A 14419-nucleotide genomic window follows, 5' to 3' on the forward strand; every position below is an offset into this window, starting at 1 on the left:
TTTAAAACTGCTCTTTACTCCATCCTTTTTTGGTGTTTCACAGTGAATATTAGCATACGAAGGGCCTGAATCGTCCTGCAGTCAAGAACCCATTAATTTTCTTTATTCTATTGGTTCCCCAATTTTTTGGACCACACTTTACTTTTTATATAAAACACAGTCATGGAAATGGCGCGCCAGGCAATATCATGGCAAACTTTATAATTCCAGTGAGAACAAGAAAAGAGTAAATAGGTGATCATCTATGAGCAAAAATGAGGAAAACCTTAGGATAATTTGGAATAATAACATTTGACTGTTAATCTTGATAATACACAGTTTCTGAGTTAAGATAGAGTATGTCAGCATGTTGTAATATAAATGATAGTTCAAAGGAAATAGTTTAGAAATGTAAGGCACGCTACTAACTTTATGTTAGCAATATTCATCTCCGTAAATTATCGGGATAATTTAAAATATTGTTACCTATTCATAGAAGTATAATAATTCCTAGGAGCTTTTTCTTACTAATGCTAGTAGCGTATGTTTGCTTAAAAGTATGAAGTTCATGTCGTTCAACATGCAGCTTACCTTTCTGGATGCATCTCCCATTGTTTATGCCATGCTCTAGCTTGCTACACTGAACTCCACAGCACTCTCAAACATGTAATGAATTTTTTTTTTTTTTTTTTTTTTTGCGGCACGCGGGCCTCTCACCGCTGTGGCCTCTCCCGTTGCGGAGCACAGGCTCCGGACACCCAGGCTCAGCGGCCATGGCTCACGGGCCCAGCCGCTCCGCGGCATGTGGGATCTTCCCAGACCGGGGCACGAACCCACGTCCCCTGCATCGGCAGGCGGACTCTCAACCACTGTGCCACCAGGGAAGCCCATGAATTTTTTTTTAAAAGTCTATTGAATTTGTTACAATATTGCTTCTCTGCTATGTTTTGGTTTTCTGGCCGCGAGGCATGTGGGATCTTAGCTCCCCGAACCGCACCCCGTTCATTGGAAGGCAAAGTCTTAACCATTGGACCGCCAGGGAAGTCCCTGTAATGAAGTTTTAAATTCTAAATTCCCTACACATTTGCTCACACTGTCATCTTGGCCTGGAATGTCTTCATCACTCATCTCTCAACGCTTCCTCCAATCTACATTTCCTTCTCAAACTACTATTGGTCCTGACCACATGGTATTAGACTTTAATCTGTCTCTTCCACTAAATTGTGAATTCCAATAGGACAAGAACTAAATCATGCTTCCTTGGGTAACACGTAGGATTTTAAGGACTTTTCTACTGTAATTAAATTTAGAATACTCGATAATACAGTTCCTTCCCTAATTAAAACACATCCTCCAGTGGTCTGAGTTAATGAGATTCGGTAGAAGGTGTCAAACGCGTCTAGCCCTCACCATTTGGAGATCTTACTGTTAAGAGTTTGTCGGATCCTGGCTGTAAAACATTGAGCAGCCTCCTTGAGACACAACGGGGTCGATTAGGGATGCAGAAGCTCTGGCCCAGCAATAACACTTTTTGTCCTTGAGGCAGAACTTAAAGTTTGATAACAATGTAAATAACAAGGGCAACAACAGAGTAGCTGTCCCGAGTACTATTCTAAGGGCTTTACCTCTGTTTATTCACATAATCCTCCCAACTACCCCACGAGGTAGTCACTATCATTATCCTTCCCACTTAAAGGAGGGGAAACTGAGGCACAGAGAGGTTAAGTAACTCGTCCAGTGTTACCCAACTTATAAGTGGTAGAACCAGAATTCAACCTCTAGATTCATTTTGATGGACAAAACAGAATCAGTAAATGCCATAGGTGTGGAATTTCTGGAACTAGACTACCTGTGTTCATAGCCCAGTTGTGGTCTTGGGTAAGAAATTATCTTCTGTGGTCTCATCTATAAAAATACCTTGTAGCCGTTTTAATTAGAGTGAGTTTTTTTGCTGTGCCAATCTGACTGTCTCAGGTTCTACCTGTTAGAATGAGTTCCTTTGTCCAATCTTTCAGGGTCATTTCTGAGAACAGAGAAGGATTTTTGCTGGGAAGGCCATACCACCTTAACAGTCCATGAGGTTTTTTGCAATACAATTCCATTAAAATTGCATTTTTAAAATTGTCTTGAAGTAGAGTTGATTTACAATGTTGTGTTCATTTCTGCTGTACAGCAAAGTGACTCAGTTATACATATATATTCTTTTTCATATTCTTTTCCGTTATAGTGTATCGTAGGATATTGAATATAGTGCCCTGTGCTATACAGTAGGACCTTGTTGTTTATCCAGCTAGTCAGCTGATTGTTTATCTTGTTCTCAAAACTCCTATCAGTGACAGAAAGGCTTTCCATCACACTCTGCATCTCAAGTTGAAGCAGGGCCCCAGTCCTCATGGCTTCTTCACAACGTAAGTGAACGCTCTGTCCTTCCTGTTAGCGGTGAGCTTTACAGACTCAGCCTCAGGTTCTGTGACAGGCCAGGCAGTGGTGACAAAGTGGGGCTGATCTGTCCCGGAATGCTCTGATCTGTCCCTGGGCTGTATTCCTGCCCATTTGCTGGTCAGTGAGAAGGATCAAGTCTTTGGACTGGCAGTGGATTTGCAGCAGAGGGTTTTTTTTTGAAAGAAGATCAGTGCTTCCTGACTCTTCTAGCTTCCCCCAAATATCTCCATTTCAAATACCCCAAATCCCTCATTTTCTTCAACAAGGCACTTATTTTTTTGCAGGTCTCAGGGAATTTGTCACTTGCCACCCAAGCAAGGCTTTGGTCATCTCAAGCTTCGTGGCCTTCCTTAGCTAGGCCTCAGATGGAAAATGCCTTTTCTTCACAAGGCTATGCACTGAACTGATGTCCCTTATCTGCTTTCCAACAGGCCCACCTGAAGGGAGCTCCTGTCTCTCTGCAGTCCTTGCTGGAGGCCACCCTGCCTACAGCTTCTAACACAGGCACCCCGCCAAGTTGCCAGCAAGCCTCAATGCTCCAGGGTTAGTGGCGTGAAGTCCGAGTCCCCAGAGGCAGCAGGGTGATTAGGCTGCTGGCCTTGCTGCTGCATGAGACCTGCAGTTTCCCATCGTCCTACATGAGGGCCAGCGAATCCTCAGTCCTTCTCACCTGAACTCATCAAGCTCCACATGTTGGGGTCTGTCTTTTGCAGCCCCTATTTCTTTTATATCAAGTTCTAATTAGTATTTTTTGGTTGCAAGTAAGTCAACCAAATCTAGCTAGCTTAAGAAAATGAGATATTTATTAGAAGGATATTAGGATAATGGATAAAACTCAGAGACAGAAATGCAACTGGGTTTCAGGAACAAACCCAAATCAGGAACTCAAAATTGTTAAAATTCTCTCTGTCTCTCTTTTCTATCCAGCTCTGTAGGCCAGCTTCATCGGTCTTTCTCTCTGTTTCCTAGCTCTCTGTTTCCCAATCTACATTTCAAAGAAGAAAAAAAAGCAGCCAGTGACAGCTTTGAATTTTATAAGTTATAGGTGTAATCACCTCTCTTACTCTTGCAGCTAAGATACCTTTTAAAAGGAAAGAGCAGTGGATAAATTCTACATAATTTTTCCTTGATTCTTTAAATTACATTTTAAAGAAGTATTTAATTTTAAACAGTCTCAAATGTGGAGAAAAGTTACAAGAATGGTGCCGGAAAGACTGTTTTATCCGGAACCATTTGAGAGTAAGTTGCCAAAATACCTCATCACCCGCAGACACTTTAGTGTATAATTCCTACTAACAGGGATGCTCTCCTATATAACAACAATATACCGTTAATATTAGGAAATTAGCATCAACATATCACTACATCTAACCCCCAGACTCCATTCAAGCTTTCCAGTCATCCCAATAATTGTCCTTTATGGAAAAATTATGTAGTCCAGAATCACATGTTACAATTAGACATCTTCAGTCTGGACCAGTTCTTCAGTCTTTCCTCGATTTTCATGCCTTTGACGCTTTTAAAGTGTACAGAGCAGGCTATGTATTGTATGTAGAAGGTCCTTCAAGCAGAGTTCATCTGATGTTCCTTCAGGATTAGAGTCAGGTCATGCTTCTTTGGCAGCACTGTCCTTGAAGTGATGCTGTGCTCTCATGGCATCTATCAGGTGGCATGTGGTTTAATTTTTCTCATGACTGGTCATATTAACTTTGACCACTAGACTCAGGTGGGTTGCCAGATTTCTTCACTGTAACGTTACTCTTTTCCCCTTGGAAATTAACAAGTATTTTGTAAGATGGTATGTTGAAGCCATGTCCATACAACACCCCTCAACAAAATTTCATTTTATTCATTCATTCATTTATATCAATATATTCATTTTCTTTCTCAGCTTCTTTGGGTAAATAAGTTATTAGCATTCTGTGGCAACAGTGTCAGCTCATAACCTAGGACTCCTCTGATGCCTATACAAGCCAAAGACAATGCAACTCTCTCCTCGGAGCTCTTCTGGGCTGCAGGAGCATGCCCTTGCTCAGGGACAGCAGGAACAACTGGGAAGTTAATATCCCCAAGGGCAGTTGTCTTTCAATGAAGGGCGAAAGCTCGCAGATCAATCCCACAGCTTTCTTGCTCCTCAGGTTGGACAACTCAAAGTGTTCTACACTGTTTCCCAGAGTTCCTCAGAGGGACTGAGCCTGGTTACCTGCACCAGTACGTTGCTCAGTAGCACTACCTTTATTATGGGCTTCCTTCCCTTCTTGTCTAAATTTCCCACCCTCCCAAGAAACTCTGCTTCCTGCTATCACTTCCCAGTAAGCTACTTGCATTCTAATCCTTTTCTCAAGATCTGCTTCCAGGGCGCTCATCCTAAGACACGTGTCATTCCCACACGTCAGAACCTTTAAAGAGATTTTTCTGTGTTTGCCACAAATTCGTGATCCGACAATTTGGTTATTAGTCATTCTTTCAAGACTTTGTTTTTCTCTATCTAAATAAAGGAGTACCTCCCCATGATACCAATTTCCCCACCAAAGTGTGGAGTCAAAAGAGATGGACAGGATAAATCAGTTATATTAAAATGTTCCCTGACTCCTTGCAGCCGTAGAAAATCAGGCCAACCTGTATCAGCAAAGCACCATTAAACAAGGTACGTCCCTGTCATCTGATCAATCAGTGCCTTTAAGTCAGAGTGTTATGCAATTGTTTTCCTGTTCTCTTGGGTTTCCATGGTACCTTAAAGTCAATCCCTGAATCTGAGCAGAGCATCTGTTTCCCATCCTCCCTAGAGTACTTCTACCGGGAATTACCATTTTTACTTCATAAAAGTAAATGCATACAGTGCATGGCATTTTTTGAAGAGAGGGCTGAAAATAATAATAATGTACTTGTACTTGCTATTCTTAACCCCTCCTCCCAAAAAACCACTCAGTACAAACAACAGCTAGACCAACTCCGTCTGGGAAGAGCAGATTTAGAAAGAAGGGAGACACTATATACAGTACCACACACGAGAAAGAAAATACAACGTCTCAGCCTGATACATTGTGGGATGCTGCCGGATGTTGACTCACTTCTCAAAAAACTAAATAGTCTTTTATGCAATGAGTTCAGCTCAAACAAATCTCTCCTGACCCTGCATTGCTACAGGACTAGATGTCGCCAATTTTAATATCTGTATTGGACACTCTGTGTAATTATTTTTCCAAAAGAACAGACCAAACAAGTTCTCAAGTAGAGAAAACTCTGTACACACAGTACTCTCCTGTGCAAGCAACAGGGATAGTTGGACAAATGAAAAGAAGCAAGGAATATTGATGACATATTAAGAATAAACACGTAGTTCCTCCCTAAAAAATAAGATATTTGCAAATAGCACAACTTGCTCAATCTTGCTGGCCATCCATCTCCCCTGAGGGAACTTTGAGTTTTCCGGAAGAAAAGTCCATAGTTATAAATAAATGTTCCAAACATCTCTATAATTACTTGTTACTTTTAAAGTATTATCCGGGTGGAAATTCATTTTACCTAAAGCGTATTTTACAACTGACTAGTATTAAGGAGTTTACTCCAAGAAAGGCACATTTTTACTTTAGGTAGAAAAAGTTATATGAACACACCTCCCTTTCTACAGTGTGGGATCATTTTTCCTTAAGTTCTACCTCTCATTAGAGTGATCAGAGGCTGACAGGATTGATGGATCAGGAAATGACCTCTACACCATTCACTTCTCAAACTAAGTGCTTTTCACAAAAAACTCGTTTGAGGAAACTAATACCCAAATCTTTTCTGTCTTTCAACTCCTCGCGTTTGGCCTTGGGAAGATGTACGCAGTTCCAATGAGGGAATCCTGAGAGAAGAGAGAAGAAGCTCTTTTTATTTGTTTGTTTTAACGGTCTTTGAATAGCCTGCATGCTCCTACAGTTATTTGCACAGGAGTTCAAAGCGTGAATCATTGGTTTTCCTGGACTTTCTGGTCCTGTACAAACTGCCGGTTCTGATGATTTGGTTTTGTGAAAACATCCTCTCCCACTGATACCTTCTTTCATAACATTAGAAGTGAGCGTGTGAAATGAATGAATCATACTTCTTAAAGAAAAGAAAAATGGCTTTTAAAGATAACACTTAAGATAACATAATCAGAACGGCTATCATCAAAGAGAACACGAATAGCAAATGTTGGTGAGGGTGTGGAGAAAAGGGAACCCTCGTACACTGTTGGTGGGAATGTATATTGGTGCAGCCACTGTGGAAAAAGTATGGAAGTTTCTCAAAAAACTAAAAATAGAAGTACCATATTACCCAGCAATTCCTCTCCTGGGTAGATATCTGAAAGACACAAAAACACTAATTTGAAAAGATACGTGCCCCCCAATGTTCAAAGCAATGTTATTTACAATTGCCAAGATATGGAAACAACCTAAGTGTCCATCAACAGATGAAGGGATAAAGAAGATGTGGCACATATATACAATGGAATATTACTCAGCCATAAAAAGAAGCGAAACTGAGTTATTTGTAGTGAGGTGGATGGACCTAGAGTCTGTCATACAGAGTGAAGTAAGTCAGAAAGAGAAAAACAAATACTGTATGCTAACACATATATATGGAATCTAAAAAGCAACAAAAAAAATGGTCATGAAGAACCTTGGGGCAAGAAGGGAATAAAGCCACAGACCTACTAGAGAATGGACTTGAGGATATGGGGAGGGGGAAGGGTAAGCTGTGACAAAGTGAGAGAGAGGCATGGACATATATACACTACCAAATGAAAAATAGATAGCTGGTGGGAAGCAGCCACGTAGCACAGGGAGATCAGCTCGGTGCTTTGTGACCACCTAGAGGGGTGGGATAGGGAGGATGGGAGGGAGGGAGACGCAAGAGGGAAGAGATATGGGAATATATGTATATGTATAACTGATTCACTTTGTTATAAAGCAGAAACTAACACACCATTGTAAAGCAATTATACTTCAATAAAGATGTTAAAAAACAACAACAACAGATGAATGGATAATGAAGATGTGGTATGCAAATACAATGGAATATTACTCAGCCATAAAAAAGAATGAACTTGTACCATTTGCCTCAACATGGATGAACTTGGAGGGCATTACCCTAAGTGAAATAAGTCAGGTAAAGACAAATATTATATAATATCACTTATATGTGGAATCTAAAACATACAACAAACTAGTGAATATAACAAAAAAGAAGCAGACTCACAGATATAGAGAACAAACTAGTGGTTACCAGTGGGGAGTGGGAGGTACAAACTATCGGGTGTAAGATGGGCTCACGGATGTACTATACAACACGGGGAATAGAGCCAATATTTTGTAATAACTGTAAATGGAAAGTAAACTTTCAAAATTGTATAAAAAAATAATAATTCCTACAAAATAAAACATTTCCCAGTTTCTTGATGAGATTCAAGGAAAATATTTCTGCGAACAAAATTTTAAAATTCATAATAGAAACAATAAATAAATATTAAAGTTACATTTTATATGTAGTTCGTCTAGAGCTTCTCTTCTTATAACAAATATTTTTGAAGATGAAATTAACACCTGAAGTATTATCTTTTGAGCAGTACTGATGCAGAGGCAAAGGGCTATTTTCCTTAACTATCATGCTATCTAATTAAACTCTATACTTTGCAATTAAAAAATTCTTATTCCAATGGAAGTTGATAAATAGCAAAATATATAAGTATCATATATAATTTGCTTCTTATCAGTCATTCGGCTATATATTAAATACTCTTTTGTGTCCAGGTTTGTTCTGAGTTCTGAGGAAATGTGAAAGAAGTATAAAAACACGATTTAAACGTCAACAGATTTCTTGTGTAATTGGGGGGAGGGATGCAAGACACAATTCTTATTATATCATTTCAAAATGATGCCTCTCTTACCTATCCAATGACATCATTACACACTCCCACAGTAATTAGGGGCATCCACCATGTGCCTGATTCCCACAATTCTCTTTGATATACTCTAAAGTCTGGGCAAACCATGGCTACCCGTTACTTTGTGACAGTCCCTCACCGAGCTCCGAGCTCCGTGCCTATGTTCAGACAGCGCCTGCCAGTTAGAAACCCCCTTCTCTCAACACCTCCTGTCTTCTTCCTCAGTTCAACGAAATCATTGTCTTTTCCTTACTCCCTTCTAGGTAGTAGTAATTCTTCCCTTGTCTGAATTCTTTTAGCTCTATTTCTCACTGTATTTTTCTTATTCAACATAGTATCATAGATACTTGTGTGTATTTCTTATTTGCCCCACTAAAATTACCCTAAAGCATTTCAAATAGCTTGTTTTCTACGTATCTCCATCCCCATTGTCTAACTCAGTGTCTGGTTTATAACATGTACTCAAATCCAGTAGTTGAATAGATGAATGAATGAATAAATGAGTACTTGAAATAATTAGGGAATAATTAAGAATAATAATTGTGTAGCAATGGATGCAGAGTACTAGGAGGGTAAAAGATATTGGAAGGAGGGAGTAAAATAGCTTGAATGTGGGCTGGACTAGTCTAAGAGTAAATGGAGGATTTAAATCTGATTTGGGCCTTTAAGGATGATCATGTCAAACAATGGAACCAGGGTGGCTGAGAACAATCAGAAGTAGAAGTCTGGGGCTTCCCTGGTGGCGCAGTGGTTAAGAGTCCGGCTGCCGATGCAGGGGACACGGGTTCGTGCCCCGGTCCGGGAAGATCCCACGTGTCGCGGAGCGGCTGGGCCCGTGAGCCATGGCCGCTGAGCCTGCGCGTCCGGAGCCTGTGCTCCGCAACGGGAGAGGCCACAACAGTGAGAGGCCCGCGTACCGCAAAAAAAAAAAAAAAAAGAAGTAGAAGTCTGACTGACTGATTAGAAGAGAAGAAAGAAATCAAAAGGCAGGTTGTGAGAGGAAAGTTGCAGGAATTACCTCATGTAAGGCTGAGCAGGAAATATACAAGCTACAAGATAAAACCTGATTAGTTGGAATCCCAGAAATTAAACTCTGTTTCTAGGACACAGGCTCTTTGCTGAGAAGAAATACATTCAAGACAAAAGAATGGGTTTTGAATTGAGAAGGGCTGGGTTTGCTTTCAGTTTCACTATCTATTGTTTTTGTTGGGCATTGGATTCTCCAGCCCTCCGCTTTCTCATCCATAAAATGGGAGTTATAATTCCCACCCGATTGGGCCGTGTGCAGGTTAAGTAAGATGCTATGTGGAAAGTGCTGGGCACGTATAAGGAGCTCGGTAAATGGCAAATCTGATTAATTTGCTCTGGGCTCCAATTTGAACATTTGCTAGGTATGATTGTCCCTAAGTCCATTTGTGGCCAGAGGGTCTCTGAGACTTGAAGCCTGTTCCTAATTGTTCTACAAGAAGGCTTTCTGGAATTGATGTGGAGACCCTAAAAGAGGTAACGACGATGACGATGACAAAAGAACTTAGAGCGGCTAATATTTATTGGGTGCCAACGTGGACCAGCAACCATGCTAAGTGCCTCATAAGATTTATTGCATTTAATCCCAGCAGAAACACATATGGTAAATAAAGCAACGGAGACTGGTTTTGGGGTTTTTTCACAGGGATTCTCTTGGAAGAAAATGTGTCTGGATCTCAGGAATCCTAGTCAATGGGAACATAGCAGAAGCTGGAAGAGGGAGTCCAGGGGCAGTGAAAAGGCACGCAGATTCGGAAGCTTACCCTGACAGTGGAATCCAGGCTACAGTAGTTACAAGGGGTGGGGTAATCTCAGATTCAGTCCATGCAGGCCTCTCTCCCAGGGACTCCAATCCTGCAAGCAGCCAGGGTACAGGGAAATCTAAGCAGCAGGCGCTACTCGAAGCCAGACAGGTGGTGGCGCTGTGATTCTCAGCGGGACCCTTATGGTAGCAGGAAGCACGATACAGCCGTCCTGGGGAAGGAATTCTTATGAATTAGGGCAAGAATGGCCAAGTTTTTTTCTTTTGTATAATTTCTGAGCAAGCAGATGGTTGTTTAAAGCCTTGTGCTTGAGACCAAATTTAGGCTAAGCCATAAAGAGTATCATGATCAATTAGTGATGTCTGCCATGAGGCACTAGGGGAAGAAGTGGCAGCAGACCAGTTCTGACTCTTGGGTTTAATGGAAGAATCAGGACAGACTTGAAGATAAAGGAAGAAGAGATATATAAAAAGGGACCATTATAAAGGGACCTTGCATAATTCTTAGGGGATACAGGGAAGGAGAGACTTGGGGCCTATCAATCCTGCTCAGAACTGAATAGAGGGAGTATGCCTAGGGTAATCATATATATCTCCTTTCCCCAGTCTGTTGCCTTCTTAAGAATTGACTGTAGTGTTTTAACGCCCCAGCTGCCCATGTTTCCCCAAAGTAAAGGCTTGGAGTTAGGTGCCCCATGTTTCCAATTTGTTATTTATAAAGATCCATGAGCTTCTCAGAAAAAAAATTCAATATGCATTCTCAGGAGATAATGATATTGAAAAAAACAAATATATATATATATATATTTCTTCTATATATAAATATATAGAGAGAGACAACAGGAAGTTAAACACATTATTTATTATTTTTTATAACAGAATTTGGTAGTGCTATTGTTTGAAATACTTCAAAATAGTAATTTATTTTGCTAAGAGACCTCTTTGAGAACTATATTTAAATTTCCATATAGTTGTATTTACTTATTTAAGTAAGAAAATACAAATGCCAGCAAAAAGAAGAAAACATCTCAGAAGTCTTTCAATATATATTACAGCAAATTATTCTTTTTTTAAGTGAGGAACAGGGAGGTGGCTATTTGAACATTTTTTATCCTTGAAACCACATTCCTGTGGCATTACTCAAATTAAATCCTGCAGTCATTGGAAGTGGAAAGAGAAAATAACTATATTAAAACCAAACAGAAAATAAATCTGGATCTTCTTATTATATTTTGCTAGGTCTGTAACTTCCCAACCTGTTCTGTTTGTGAAAATAGACAAATATAACCCCCCACAAGAAGCAGCAGCTGTCAGTCTCACAAGTCCTATTTCTTAAAGCAGCCTTTGCTTTGAGGGACCAAGAGTAAGGTGACTATATGTAGACATGCCTATTTGAAAACCCTGTTCTATTGTGGTAACCTCCCAATTTATGTCTTACTCTAGGAGAGAAAAAGAAAGCCACATATGAAACAGGTTTTTAAAACATGTTTTTTTCAGAAAAGAAAAAGTCATGTCAGGAAAAAAAAAAGCAGTATAGTTAGAATGATTGCATAGCTTTTCTAATTGTGTCGTTTGAATTAACAACTTTTGAACAATGTTTAAAAATAATTTTCGAACTGCTGTATTATTTAACATAACAGAATTCTATCAGCGTGTATAGGGCAACAAGCACAAGGTATTATCTACAAAGTGAACTTACAAATAGACAAGGTAACAAATAAAGATGTAAAAACAAAGCAATATTTCTTATCTTCATATTTTGTGCATGCAAACACATGTTTACGAAGGGTTCATTTTTCCCCCCTTTCATTCATTTACTCATTCATTTAAAAAGCATTTTTAGTGGGTTGAATTGGGTCCCCTTCCCCAAAAGATAGGTCCACCCAGAACATGTGGATGTAGCCTTATTTGGAAAAAAGATCTTTGCAGATGTGATTAAGCTAAGGATCTTGAGAAGTGATCATCCTGAATTACGCGGGTGGACCCTATAATCTAGTGACAAGGTCCTTATAAAAGACAGAAGAGGGGCTTCTCTGGTGACACAGTGGTTGAGAGTCTGCCTGCCGATGCAGGGGACGCGGGTTCGTGCCCCGGTCCGGGAAGATCCCACATGCCGCGGAGCGGCTGGGCCCGTGAGCCATGGCCGCTGAGCCTGCGCGTCCGGAGCCTGTGCTCCGCAACAGGAGGGGCCACAGCGGTGAGAGGCCCGTGTACCACAAAAAAGAAAAAAAGAAAAAAAAAAAAGACAGAAGAGAAGACACAGAGAGGGAGGAGAGGAGAAGGCCATGTGAAGATGGAGGCAGAGGTTAAAGTGATGCAGACGTAAGATAAGGAACTCCAGGGGCCACCAGAAGCTCGAAGAGACAAGCGAGGATTCTCCCCTAGAGGCTTCACAGGGTGTGCCTTGACTTCAGACTTCTGGCTCCAGAACTGTTAGAGAATAAATTTCTGTTGTGCCCGGCCTGTGGTAATTTGTTGGCAGCCCTAGGAATCTAACAGAGCATCTCTGAGCACATTTCTTGTGCCATGTATATTGTTAGGCAAGTATACATCGGTGAATAAGATATCATCTTGCCCTGGAGGGAATCACAATCTGGTACATAAAACAGACACTTAACAAGGTGTGTTCTAGGTGAATTTTAGACCCAAGGATGGTGGAGGGTCTCTGTTACTGAGTGCCTTCCATTGTCCGTGAGTGCACTGTAGAGGCTCAGGTACCCAAGAAGTACCCCAAGATGTCTGCGATACTAAGGGAAGCTTTCTAGAGGAAACAGCGTTTTAGCTAGTCTTGAAGAATGGGCAGGAGTTTTCATGACGAAACGTTGGCCAGCAGGCTGTATAGGAGATAGCAAACTGAAGGAATGGAAAGTATGAAAGGCTCAAAAATGTGTCAAGGCAAAATAGAGAAGTTTTAACCTTGGCATGAGACAAGTCTTATAAATGTATTTGTTGAATCTGAATTGTAAGAGGCATGTCTCGCTGCTGCGTTATAGTATTGAGTGAAGGGGGATTAGAATGTTTGCTAGCATGTCGGGGGTAGGGGGAGATGGAACGGGGAGACAATGGAGAATTGTAATCACTGAAAGGACAGGATCTGAGTTCATTTTAGGAAAATAACTCTAGTGGAATTTTTATTTCAGTTATTAATTCGTGTTCTCACCCGTTAAGTTTTCCTTTTCTCATTCCCTATTCAGGTAGACAAAAGGTTTACCTCTTCCTTGCCTTGAGGAAGGTTTGAGGGTGGCTTCTTGGATTTTGTTTTCAAAATCTTAAATCCACGGAGAGGATAAGGTTTGAGGAAGGTGCCTCTTAGGACATGAGAGAGAGAAGAGTGATTTTTTCCTAGGTTAAAAAGTTTCTCTCCCAGATTGGAGACGAGACCGGGGCTGAGGGTTTGAGAGCAGTACAGAATAAATGGCATGCGTTGCACCGGGGATGCTGGATCCTGGGTTTGGGGCTCCAGCTTCACTGGATACTGTGTGCCAGGGGAATCAAGGAGCTGCACAGCAGAGCATCAGACTGAACCATCCTTACAGGCTAGGGCATCAGTTTCTGCAGAAACCAGTATTGTCTCAGGGCTGACAACGGGAGGGATCCCCCCAAGGTTTGGCATTATATGAGATCCCCAAACCCTTGGTGCAAACCCAGTCAGGGAAGTAAGTGTACGCTAAAAAGGAGTGAGGTTGAATTTTCCACAAGCCCAACCAAATGGAGGCTTGGTAGCTAAGTTAAATAAAGAGCAAAGTGTGATATTTTACTGAGTCTATAGACTAAGATTTATATCCATTAATCAGCAAGAGTGTTATGGTGGAGATCACTAACTGTATCTAATATCTCTTCTCCTCCTTTCTCTTATAGTAATAGAACTCCTGAGCGTAGCTAGGTCCAGGGGCACCCAGAAGAAACTGCATTTCCCAGCCCCCATTGAACCCCAGGGTGGACACCTGACGAGGCTTTGGGGTTTGAGTGAAGTGTGCTGCTTAAGGAGCGCGCTTTTAAAAGGGCAGGGGTGTACTCTTCCCTTGCACAAATTACAGTCAGGGCAAGAAAGTGAGCCCTCACAGGTGATGCAGATGAGGATAACCCAAAGGGTGATAGAGCCACAAGGAGGACTCTGGACCTCTGGCAACTTTGCATAATGGAGTTCCCGTTCAAACCGGAAATTTACAGAAAACAAAAATACATTTCTGTCTTGTAGACCACTGTTTTTCGCAACCTGATCAAATAAGGTGAACCTACATTCTCACTAATATCAGTCTGGAAGAGGAACTGGAATGGGGGGAGATTGATGGTGAGGAAAA

The 14419-nt window shown here is 41.0% G+C and overlaps 1 long non-coding RNA gene across 2 annotated transcripts in view; it reads left to right on the forward strand.

Annotated features, from left to right (window-relative positions):
* Positions 1-14419, forward strand: part of LOC137224064 (uncharacterized) — a 273848-nt gene that overhangs the window by 196810 nt on the left and 62619 nt on the right. The gene's annotated exons all lie outside the window — the stretch shown is intronic.

This window comes from Pseudorca crassidens, chromosome 4 (assembly GCF_039906515.1).
Source record: "Pseudorca crassidens isolate mPseCra1 chromosome 4, mPseCra1.hap1, whole genome shotgun sequence".
NCBI classification, from domain to species: domain Eukaryota; kingdom Metazoa; phylum Chordata; class Mammalia; order Artiodactyla; family Delphinidae; genus Pseudorca; species Pseudorca crassidens.